An 11693-nucleotide genomic window follows, 5' to 3' on the forward strand; every position below is an offset into this window, starting at 1 on the left:
TATTTCAGCTACCTGGACAAACAGACAAGAGGTTGGCTGAAAGCATCTTACCTGAGCGAGCCATTAATCTCTGGCAGGCATTTCTCTCCTCCTGGGGAGTCAGCGGCACTACAGCGTTTGCGACTTGGCTGCAAGTTGTGTTGTAGCGGCAGCTGAGCTGACCTAAAGGAAGTCTGTGGCCAGTGCAGTGAGAGCTACCGGAGGAAGGGTGAAGCTAAGCAAAGACAAAGAGCAAAGGCTGAACGAGCAGGGGGAGGATAGAGAAGATGCTCTTGATTCGCACCACCGAGACGGATTTTCACGCGGCCGCGATGGTGTCAGCGGGCTCGCAGGGAGGGTGAGGAAGAGAAATTCTCCCCGATGTGTCTTTCTTCTGCACCGCTACATTTGTGGGAAGCTGGAAGGGTCCCAGGTTCGCACTGCCTTCTGGGAATTGTAGTTCTCCTGAGAAGTCTTGGTCCCTGATCCTGCCCTTGCTGCTCCGGATGCCAGTGGGACAGGATCAGGTCATTTCTGTCTGGTCCCTACTGAGAGCATTGGCTTTTTGCTGCAGGAAGGAAAAAAGCCTGCAGTGCTGCAATCACCCTTCTTTCCTCCTGGGCTGTGCGTGTCTGGGACTCACTTTGGGAAGCATCACCAATGGGAAGGTGCATGTCAGGGAATATAGGAGTATTTCTGTGTCCATAACAGCCTGAAATCCCCCTGGGGGGAGGTGGCAGCCAAGACTGCTGCTTAGGTAGTGAAAAAGAAGCTCTTTTAATGATCAGTGAAAGTACAAAGGGATTGTGCAGATTTTACAAGGGTGGACACTGAGGCATGTGGTCTGAATTTGGTGAAGTGATGAGCACCACCTGGGAGAGGCTGAACCTCAGCAGGACTTCACAGAAAGTGGTCAGACTTTCCTGAATCTGAATCTGCAGAATGATGCATAGAAATCCACCAGGAAGGTCTGCTCCAGGCTATTTCTCTAGTAGGGTTTTAGGAACATGTACATGAGGGAAAGCTGCTCCAGCATGATGGTTCCCTGGGGCACAGGCTGTCCCACATCTCTGGGATTGGACTTACTGTCCAGTCACTCAGTCAGTCCCGCATCAGCCACCACCTCCAAGCCTGTCATAAATGTGGCCCAAGGATAAACACATGCTATTTTCCCTCTCCTTCATTCAAGGAAACTGAGACAGGAGGTGGTGAGGAGCCTGGACAGGGAAGTTCAAGGTTACAAGGCCCCTGGAGTTCAGAACTGGTCTGCACACTGCATGTACCTTGTTTAAAGTCTGCCTGATATATTTTCTGTCCCAGTAGTATGGTACAGTGGCACCACTATAAAGGTGCTCCTGCGTGCCAGCTTGTATCCCATTCCAGTGGAGGAAGAAGCCATATGAATCTAATCAACATACCAGTAACTACGCAGCAGGCACCACACAAACCTCACCAAGTTTGCCTTACTGAAGGTCTTCTGTTCTGATGCACGAAACAGTGCCACAACAGGTCCTGTGACAAAGGAGAGACCATGGTGGTAGGCCAGCTGTTTCTCTCCACTGACCATGAAGGAGCTGTGTATGCTGGAGGTCTGCATTTACCCAGGTGAGTCCCCCCACAGTTTACACTCTCCTTTGAACAGGCCAGATCTGCCTGCTGCCTCTGAAGCTCATGCAAAGGCCTGAAGTTCAGAACTTGTTGGAAAAGAGGAGACCAAACATGCTATGGTGTGAGACCCAGATTCTGCTCAAACTGTCAAAAACGGACTCAGGAAGCCTCACACTCATTCTCAAAAGAGTTTCATAGCCAGGGTTGTTGGGACAGGGTTAGAATAACTGCCATGTCCAAAACTGTTTCCTCCTAAGCCCAGTTTGGAAATGGTGGGTACCCAAGAAAGGGACTCTTCAGTGTCCACAAGAGTTCAGGAAAGGGAGGTGAAATGCTTCTCACTTTTGTCGGACCAGCCAGAAGCAACTGATGGTCTCCACACACGTCAGCAGCAGGGAAGTACACCCCAAGAGACAGCTCCACATGGACCAAGAGCAGACCAGACCAGAGGGCTGTCCTCTCTGACCTCTGCTAAGAGGGTCCTTCCAAGTGAGGTCCGAGGTTGGCAGTAGGACTGGAAGGGACCATAGGGAGTTATGCCCCAAGGGCAGGATCAGCTGGACTTAACCCATGGCTCACAGCTGTTAGCAGGGCTGGCTGCAAACCCTCACTCTCTAACCCTGAATCCAGTGTGCAGGGCAATGCAAAAATGAGATGTCCATCTAGGGAAGGGGAGATATTTGGGCATTTCCCTCTGCCTTTGCTAGCTCATTTTTCAAGTTGACTTGGCAATGAAGTTCCGGTTCCTGAGGTAATTAGGCAGCAGTCTCAGATGAAACTGCTCTGCTGCCATTACTCACTGCCTATCCTGGGTTCCCAGTGGTTCCCTGGCCGCAAAGTCTTGACAGCCCATTTGATTAACAAGCAACCTGAAAAAACAGGGCCAGACTCTCAGCACTACATAACACCTTTACTTCTTTGGGGCAACCAAACTGTGAGTTGCCTGTAGTAACTTAGGCATTGGCTTGTAGTCTGGCAGGGAGGTGACATAATGAAACATTGGCCCAGCATCCAACGGTTTGCAGCCCAGGGACTTTTTGGCCCTGGTATTAACTATCCATGAATCGTCTTCCATAAAACTGTCGAGTCTGTCTTTGAACCCATAAAATCTTTAATATCCACAGTGAGGCATTCCATAGCTTAATTAAACATCAATAAAGCACTCCTTTTTGCATCTGTTTTGAAGTTGATAACTGCTATCTTTACTTGATGCCCCATGATTTTTGTAGCTGAGTGTAAAGGCGTGAACCAGAATCTCCATTTTCCTTAGCCAGAAGCTCATTTAAAATTGGCAGCAACAAGCTGAGCCTCCAGGCCAATTCCACATACCCCTGCACAGTGCTGTCCACGAGCCAGGCCACCTATTCCTCTGGCCCTTACGAGTGTCCTGTGACACTGCCTCCCAGTCTGAAAGGAGTCTGTGCACATTTGGAAAGTGAAGCTGGCTTGGTGATGGCTGTTCAGTCAGCCGCAGTGACTCCGACACTGTAACGTACCACTAGATGCCAGTGAAAGCTCTTAACTGCCTGCTCTCACTTAGAAAACCAGACAGTTTTGACAATTTGTTGTGTTTTATTATATTTCTTAGAAGTTAATTCTTCACTTTTGATCTAACAAAAAGCCTGCTTGCATCTGGGAATTTGGGTAGTATGTATAAATATACGTGTGAACGTGTTGGTGTGCATCATTTCTTTCTGTTTCTCTATGTATATATGCTTTTTTGCCCTTTTCTGTATTCTTCAGAGGAGAACTTTTTCCCAGAGCTTCTTCTGAAACCAGAAACCCAGCCCTACGTTCCTTTCTTCGTTCCTCTTCCATCAAGCACACCAGCTGCCTGAATCCTTCTCTTGCCAAGTCCTCTGGCCACCACATCAGGTACTGCTGCCCTGACCTGGACAGTCGGTCCAAGAAACCTACTGGTGGTGGCATGGCAGCTCCAAGCCCTGTCCTGCTCTGGCAGGTGTTACTCATGCCAGCAGCTGCAAACAAACTCCAGAGCTCAGCCTCTGCCCCCTTCACACATGCCACAGGGGCAGAAAGCTGCAGGTTGGACATTGGCTATTTAGGCCTGGGACAGAGCACTGTAGGAGGCTGCAGGTGATCAAAAGGCGGGTTGTGGGCCCTCAGTTATCTAGCTGCAGAAGGAAGATCATTATTTCTTGTGGGGTAGAGCTTTCTCTTCAGTGGTAGGTGAAGACGCTGAACTGAGTTGCCTGATGGGGCGAAGCTGCCACAACTCCATGTCCCCAGGTCCAGCCCATAGCAAGGCTGAGGATGTATTCCCAGTAGGCACCACACAAACACACATATACAACATATGGACATACATACACAGCTCATCACACCGATCAGCACAAACACACTCACACAAACACAAGTAACAACAACCGCCTCATCCCGTTCTCCTCTCTGGCTGATCAGGAGCAAGGTCTGTTAGTGGGACACAGAAACACATACGTACAAGGTGGACCTTCCAGAAGCTGAGCTGAGATGCTCAGTCCACCCTGCAGCCGCCCCTGGATCCCAGGTCTCCCCAGCTGCTGGCACCTGGACATACGAACCCTGAAGCCCATAGTCCCACTCCAGTGGCTGGTACAGACCCCCTTGCACCCACACCCACACACGCACACACACTCGTGCACCCGCACTCGTCCCAGCTGCTGGCAGCAGACACACAGGCCCTCTCGCCTGTGGTCCCACTCCGGTTGCTGGCACTTGGCTTCACTCACTCCTCTCTCCCCAGTTGCTGGGGCACACAGTCCCCTACGGCCCCCAGTCTGACTCCAGTTGCTGGGACTCAGATTCTGCACACACATGCATGTATGCAAAATAGAATCCCTCACCCAGCAAAATAATTAGAAAGGAGTTGAATAAGAAGACAGGACGGACTGCGCTGATCAGCCACAGGGCATGGCCAGACAAGTGTGCTGACCAGCCCTGTTTACACGTGACCGGCCCCTTTTTATTCTGTTAATCTCTCTAGTTTCTCACATTGGTTTCTTCCCAAATCACCTAGATCCTTCCCTTTTCCTGCCTTTGGCTCCTCACCTAAACATCCCCAAATAAACCTTGTGCAACCCCCAAATGCTCTTCCCTTGCATCCCACACTGTGTCCCATTCCCCCAGGCAGCGACCCCCTCAGTCCAAAAGGTGCTCCAGAGAGCTGCCCCTGTTGGCTCACCTTGCCGGGTCTCACACCTGGACTGTGGTGCTGATGCTGCCCTGGGACAGCCCTGGAGGCGCCGGACAGGGTGTCTGTTCCTCTGAGCGGGCGATTTGGGTGCCTCCCCCCGCCCGCACCGTTGTGCCTCTGCACTCTTCTGTGCTTGTGGCAATGAGCCCTGGAAGGGCTGATGGTTCTCCTGCGATGGGCCGGGGAGTAGCCAGGCAGGGTGTTATTCAGGTTCCCCCACCTGCCACTGTTCCTCTGCGCTCCTTCGTGCTTGTGGAGACGAGCTTTTTATCGCGTAACCTGACATTCAGGATGGGATAGTGAGACATGAAATACAACAGGGAGCCACCCCAGCTGGTGGGCAAGTCTCTAGGGAAGATGCCGTTGTTTAGATAAATCACAAAGGAGGGATCCTGGCAGAACAAAATTTACGCTGCTGGACTAAGAGCAGGGGGGTGATCACAGGGCAAAAGTGAGTTTGTGCAGATAACCAGCTTGTTTATGCTCGGCATTTAGTGGGAAGGTGAAATGAATGAAACTTGTAGACACTGGTGCAGGAAAAAAGCCCTACCGGGGCTCTGAAACCCTATCAGGGCACTGAAACCCTATCAGGGCACTGAAACAATACTGGGTACTAAAATTTGGGGGAAAGAGTAGGAAATGAATAAAACCCATATGTCTGTATGCCAAGAGGCCTGTCGCTCTCTGCTGCACTTTCCTGTTGTAGAAAATGGCATAGGACTGAAATGACCTCACATGTTAGTTTTTAGTGCCTTGAGTTCTGCAGGTACTTTGCAGACCCTACGCTGTCCCATGTTACCTACTGCTGTTTGCACAAGGTCTAAGCCTTCAAGCAGCCCCCATGCTCTTACACAAGCCCTTTCTTTGACCCAGTGAGTCAAAGTCCAGTGGATCGGACTATCCCATGGATGCTCGGAGTGAATGCAAAACTCGGCACCTATCCAGGGTGCAGGCGGTGCGTGTGTGTGTGTGTGTGCACGTCTTGTGTGTTGGGGCACAACCATCCTCCCGCTGCAGGATCACCAGGGCTAGGGACATTTTCCCCTTTGGCCAAGTTATGTTTTGGTGTTATATTCTACCCCCGTGCATGGTGCACCTCTTTCTCTCTGAAACGTCTGGTGCCGGTTGCCGTTGGAGACAAGATACTGGAGTCGGCAGAGTAAAGGTCTGATCCAGTTTGGCAATCACTGTGCTGTTTTTTCAGACAAATCCAACGCTGTGTTTGACTGGCCAACTGTATCTGACGAGGCTGCACAGGAGAAGTGAGAACTAAATTTAAGCCAAGCTGTCATGTGCTCCAGTGATTGATTAATTACACAATGAAATAAAAGCGGAATTTAGGCAAAATAAAGGAAGGAAAAAAATGAAACCTTCTCTCCATTTTACAAAGGAAATATTGCCACAGGTTTTATTAAAGATGCCACAGTTAATTACATCAGGAGGCTTCAGGACACTGTGTTGCTTGTTGTTCGGAGTGCGCACAATACGGGAGAGCTTGACGATGCGACGTGGAGAGATAAGGGAACAGGGAGCCCAAACAGTTATTTGTTCAGGTGAGTTCGTGATTGTTCTTGAGATCTGCAAACACTGTAGGTGTCAGCTGAATCTGAGCGAGATCTGTGCTGCCTCGCCACACTGTAGATTATTTTCATTAATTAGGAAACAACACTCATAGTAAGGCAAATGTGATAAAGCAGAATTAAGTGTTTAAATGACAAGTGATTTTCCATGCTATTCCCCCCCCCCCCAGCGCCTTTTTCCTCTAATTGCTTTCGAGCATCTGATGAGGAAGGAAAGCTTTTTCCTTGTCAGCCCCCATCTCCTAGTGCTCATTGTGCAGCCCAAGCCCTCGTCTTCCCGTCCTGCTGCCTTGAAATAATTGCCGTGTCTGTGGCCGCTTCCACATCTGTGACATTCAGCTAATAAGGGCTCGAAATGAGAAAATGGCTGAAGCACAAATGGGCCAGGCATTGATTTCTAGCCCTGCTAGATCACAGTGACCTGACCTCCTGTCTGTCATACAATGCGCAAACGAGGTTGGGGGTGGCTGTAAGTGGCATCTCTGCCAGAAATGTGGAATATCTTGGTCGAGCTGCCTGATGTCTGACAGTGTGGTGGTATCTGCTCGAAAGAGATGGATTTCCTCATAGCGGAGACTGAGTTGCCTTTTTTCCCCTCCTTGTGCTGTGGGAGGGATACAACACCTCCAGGTCTTCCTACCGTGGGGGGCTACAAGGGGCGCTACAAGAACCTTGGGATCTAGCCCGCACTGGTCTCCCCCACTCACCCTCCAAGTCTCACTCCCTTCACCCTGATTGTAACTTCCCATCACAAAATTACAACCTCTGCCTAAGGTGACTTAGAACGGGTTAGGTGACATGCCCAAGGTCTCACAGCACATCGGTGGCGGAGGAGAAAAGCATCCTGGTGGCTGGTTTAAGTCAACGCAGCTCTGCTGACTTTAGTGATGCTTTAGTGCTGCTTTGCACTGGCTGAAGTCTGTCTTGGAAGCTGCAGGGGGGCTATTTCCCACCCTTTGACTTGCACATCTATACCCGGCCTGTCTTCTGAGAAAGCCTTGTTTCCCAGACCTGCCCTGGTCAATGCAGATGTTTATTTTTCATCCCATAACTACAGCACAAAATAGAAGGATGTCCCAACTACTCCAGTCCCTCAGCCACAGGAGCAGGACAGGCAACCTTTCCCTGCAGCTGGCCCAAATAACTGGCTGACCAGATGATGTTACTGCCATGAGTGACCTCTGCTCTTCCCAGCAAGGCGGTCCTGAGATCCCAGCACCAACCCAGCAACTGCTTCACAGCCTCCTTCTTCCATTTGATGTGCCCTGCAGTCCACTGGCCCGTGCCACAGCAGCAGCAGACCTGCCTTTCACAGGCTCAGCTGATGCTGGGAGAGTTTTGGAGGCCTTCCCCAGGGAATCCACCCCAATGCTCTGCTGGCCTCTAGGTGGAAAGGAGCTCCTCATCTCTAGAGTGAAACTTCTTTGTTCTTATTTATGCCTCTTTTTAGTCAGCTACGTCCTAATCCATCCCTGTGTTTTGGAGGCTCAATGGTCTTAGACTACAAGAGCAGCTTGTAATGTGCTTCCTTTTGATGACTTGCAGACCTTCCCTGTACCCTCTACTGCTTAATGGAGCAGCTTCTCCTCTGCCTTTATAACACACCAGCTGTGATGCAACACTTACTCTCCTGGCCTCATCCTTCCTCCAGAACCAACCCCTAAGGTCCTCCCTGTCCCAGAAACACATGCAATAAAGTTGCAGCAATGTGATTGCTACTTGCCCTCTAATGTCTTTCAATCCCATCGTACCACTGAGGGGGAGCCATACATTTATCCCCAAGGCTGATGTGCAAGGACTCCCTCATTGCTGGCCTTTGGTCAGTATCTTCCAAGTGCAGCCCATAAAAGCAGAGCCTGGGCATGAGCCTGGCATTTGCTGGTGCCTCAGTTTCCCTTTTTGGAGGGCAGAGTGGGGCAACTCACCTGTGAGCTCGAGGCACTGTGAGACTGTAGGCAGAGCAGGGAAGGGGAAACCTTTACTTTAAAAACACCTGCAGTGGAGCTAGGCTCCCTGGTGATGAGAGGAGCTTATATTCAGTGGAGGGATTTCGAGGGCGTGATTCATCTGCCCTAAGGCTGCCTTAGGCTGAGATGAATCATGCCCTGGACTCCACTGACCCTGTTTCTACTTGCTACCTAGGAAGACCAGCTCAGACACAGGTGTGCACACGTTGTCATGTAAATCCTGCTCTCAGCCAGCTGCCTGAGGGACTGAACCTTGATGTACCAGCTCCCCTCTTCTCCTGACTCCTGCCCACCCTATTCCTCACTGTGATTCATCAGTGGAGACTAAAGGAAAGAGGCAGGTGAGAATTACCCGCCGGGAGGTCAAGGAAGTGTTATCCCTCCTCCAATGCTGCCCATGTCACAAGATGCAGGGCTTGGAGCACCCCCAGTGCACCCTGCTGCACACAGCCCTGAGAGCTGCAGACAGCTCTGGGAGAGACGCTAATAAATGCATAATCAAATTCCTTCGGCTGTCTGGAAGGAGAGCTTGTTGCACCAATCTTTCTCTTTCCTTGCCTTATGCTATAAGAATATTTCTCCCTTCCTTGCACTGTTTTCCTCCAGGTAGTAATAATACAGCCTGAGAGGGAACATCACCCTTTCCCCCATACCATGGAAAAACGTAACCCAGTACTGAATTATTTAGCCCAGTCCATGCTTAGACGATGGGGCCCCTTGGCATAGGGCAGTTATTTCTTCTTCGTTTGGTTGCAATTCCCTTTCATCTCTCTGACCCACTTTGTCACTTCTCCCCAAACTCTTTCACTCCCTCTCACTCGAACAGCCAGGATTTCTATACATAAATTCTGCAAGACTTAATAAGAGTGATAAAGACAATTTTAGAGGGCGTATGTTTTGTGCGTGAAATATTCGCAAGTTCAAAGTGCTTTTTTTAAGCTACAGAGTAGAGGACTAATGAGCTGGTGAAGGGGAGTATCCAAGAAAAACCTTTCATGAGCTTTTGTGATGTCTTTAAAAGCCGAGACCAGTTCACAAATTTGCTTTTTTAAGGATATGAAAGGTGAGTGGAATGAAAAGTCTTTGGCTCTTGCATTCTCCTTCTAATCTAATCACTCTAATGCTTAGGATGTGCTTTTAGATAGTACAGCAGAAAAGCTTTTGGACTCAAGCTAAGCATTCTTAAAAAACAAACTTACAGAGGAAGAAAAGGGGTCTTGCAGGCTTACAGCAAGACGTGGAAGCTAGTGTCTCAATAAAAGTGTTTGGGAGCCCTTCAGGTCAAGGATGTTTAGGACCAGTAATTCATATGCTCCTAGTGACTCAGCTGTCACCCTGTAAGGAGATACCCAGAGTGCACATTTGTACTTACGAATCTCCAAGGCTCCGCATCCCTGCTGGTTAGCCAGAAGGATGGCATTATTAGACAGCTAGCAAGGAAGACTCTTAACATTTGTTTATAAGTATTTAGCATCCTGCCCGGGTTAGAAGTCATGGTAAAGCTCCTATGTTTTTAGAGTGCAGCATGAGCGTTACAGTATTCACAAGGATTTGTTGGGTGCCTGCTCAGGGGAGAAGAGATTTTTGGACATTTCAGGGTTTGTTGTCACATTCTTCCGGAGGTGGAGGAAACAAGTGACATCCCAGTTCTTGTATTTTATACATGCCTTCAAAGGAAAGGATGCTTTAAAGGTCAAAAAGGAAGGCTGGGAATGAAAGAACCGTGTTTCCTTGATAGCCACACAATCAGTGTGGGCTATGATATGCTGTCAGGCAGTCTTAGCGCTACACAGCAGACAGCACTAGAAATCTCTTCACACACTCTCCCTCATGGTCTCTCCATTTTCTTTGGAGCAAGCCAAATCCTTGATTTGAAAGAAAACCTCCAGCAAGCTCTGGCTTTCAAAATTGTCAAAATGCAGACATTCAGCATGCAGTCTTTGCAGGCACGGAATGGATGTAAAAACAACCCGATGACTCAGATAGCAGCATTGCTCTTTGGACGTGTGATTTCATTCTCTGGACAATTAATTTGGAGCTCCTGGAATCAACTTGTTTACGCGCATCAGAGGGACCTGTTATCGTCTACCAACAACAAGAGAAAGAAATGTTCTTTAGTAATAACATGAAGTGTGAGGCCTTACATCGTTAGCCAAGGGTAGAAATCAATGGTTCAGTGTCCAGCTGGCAGCTGGCGATGAGTGGAGTCCCCCAAGGGTTGCTAGTAGGGCCCATATTGTCCAGCATGTTCATGATCTTCAGTCAAGTGGTGGTACAGGCTGCCCAGAGGGGTTGTGAAGTCTCCATCCCCAGAGGTTTTAAAGACTGGACTGGATAGAACCATAAACAAATTGGTTAGAAAAATCTGTGAAGGTGAGAACAGATGTTCTTTGGTCACTCTTTTCTGCTTTCTGTGGAGGACTTCTCCTTCTCCCTAACTGATACTAATTGTGTGATAATAAGTCTCACTTAGCATGAACCCAGGCACTCATTTAGTGCTCTGTGGACTAGTCTGAGTTATCAATTTGTGTTGCAGAAGTGAAAACATGAGGACTTTCAACACAAGCATAACACCTTTACCAGAAGCTGAATTCCCCTGTTGCTTCTCAAGGGCTCCTTCTGCACAGTGGGAAGCTGTTAGTCTCCTCTCAGCCTGTGTAGGCAAACTGCCACGATTATATAAACATGGGCTATGTCCCTGGAGAGCAAAGTGCTGTTAGCAAATCGGTGGATGGCTCTCCTGTTGAAAGGAATAGATGGTGCTTATTAGTGGGATAAGTACCATAAAAGAAACCTTTGAAGTGACAGAGCTTTGTTGTTCTGCTATTGAAATCAATGGGGACTTTAATACCAACTTCACCTGGAGTGGAACTATGTTATCTGCATTGCTCTTGGAGCATATGCTTAGGGAGAAGATAGACTCTGATCCTCCAGTCCCCCAAATCTGCGCAGGCCAGAGCTGCTCTGTCATGGTGATTTGTTTGGGTATCTGCACTATGCTGCAGGTAACCTCCATTTGCACAAGTGTCCACCCCACAAAGCCATCCCCAGTCCTACATCCAGCCTGGTACTGGAGGCTAAAGAGGATTATAGGGCATCCTCCCTGGGAAGGTGACTGCTCAGCCTCCAGACCCGGCAGCAGAGGCATTTCTCCTCCTGTATGCATCAGCCTGACCCAACGATCAGTCCCTGGAGTCAGCACGGGATAAGCTGTACCTACTTGTGGTTGTGTCACCACTGCAATGGGAGTTGTTGCAGCACCCCTGTCTGTCCTACTTGTGCAGGACAGTGGCCCAGGATGGTGAGATCCTACAGTCATATGGCCAAGGCACATGTGCTCCAGATCCGCTGCATATGGAGAGGCCC

Source organism: Apteryx mantelli, chromosome 2 (genome assembly GCF_036417845.1).
Source record: "Apteryx mantelli isolate bAptMan1 chromosome 2, bAptMan1.hap1, whole genome shotgun sequence".
In the NCBI taxonomy this organism is placed as follows: domain Eukaryota; kingdom Metazoa; phylum Chordata; class Aves; order Apterygiformes; family Apterygidae; genus Apteryx; species Apteryx mantelli.